Source organism: Gossypium hirsutum, chromosome A13, assembly GCF_007990345.1.
Source record: "Gossypium hirsutum isolate 1008001.06 chromosome A13, Gossypium_hirsutum_v2.1, whole genome shotgun sequence".
Lineage (NCBI taxonomy): Eukaryota > Viridiplantae > Streptophyta > Magnoliopsida > Malvales > Malvaceae > Gossypium > Gossypium hirsutum.
Genome location: NC_053436.1, coordinates 46,152,378 through 46,153,283, shown reverse-complemented (window position 1 = coordinate 46,153,283; position 906 = coordinate 46,152,378). Strand labels below are relative to the sequence as shown.

At 38.6% G+C, this 906-nt stretch overlaps 1 non-coding gene across 1 annotated transcript; it reads left to right on the top strand.

Annotated features, from left to right (window-relative positions):
* The first annotated feature begins 490 nt into the window (after positions 1-490).
* On the top strand, positions 491-597 carry LOC121212887 (small nucleolar RNA R71). Its single transcript, XR_005908261.1, has one exon. It is a non-coding gene; the product is annotated as a small nucleolar RNA R71 (small nucleolar RNA).
* The last annotated feature ends 309 nt before the right edge of the window (positions 598-906 follow it).

The window sequence follows — 906 nt, the reverse complement described above, 5'->3', positions numbered from 1 at the left end:
ATTTTGTGGCTTTTGATTACCTTGACCACCCCAGGAGAAATTTGGGTGGTTCCTCCAACCTGCATTATAAGTATTACTGTATGGGTTATTTTGAGATCTAAAGTTATTGTTACCCACATAGTTGACTTGTTCCTCTTCGGTTGTAGGATTGAAGGATTGATATTCTGTATGCACGCCTCCTCCACTTGAGTCACACCTCATTACTAGATGTACCTGCGTAGAACCAAGTAAACCATCAATCTTTTTATTAAGAAGTTCTACCTGATTTGATAGCATAGTAATTGAGCTGTCGTTATAAACGCCGACTATTTTTGTTGGCTTAGTCCTCATGACTTACCACTAATAGTTATACAGTGACATTTCTTCAATGAATTCATAAGTCGCTTCAGGTGTTTTGTTGTTGATGGTTCCTCCAGCAGCTGTGTCAACCATCTGTCTTGTCGAGGGATTCACACCATTGTAAAACGTTTGAACTTGCAGCCATAGAGGTAACCCATGGTGAGGGCACCTTCGCAATAGATCCTTGTATCTCTCCCATGCATTGTAAAGTGTCTCTAAGTCCATCTGTACAAAAGAAGAGATATCATTACGTAACTTATCCATTTTAGCCGGAGGAAAATATTTTAGTAGAAATTTTTTGATCATTTGTTCCTAAGTACTAATGGACCCTCGTGGTAACGAGTTCAACCACTATTTAGCTTTGTTTATCAGTGAAAAAGGGAATAACTGAAGGTGAATGGCATCATCAGAAATGCCATTAATTTTGAAAGTGTCGCAAAACTCCAGAAAATTCGCCAAGTGAGTGTTGGGATCCTCATCCTGCAAACCATCAAACTGAACAAACTGCTATATCATCTGATTTGTGTTAGATTTCAGTTCGAAATTATTTGTAGCAATAGCAGGTCT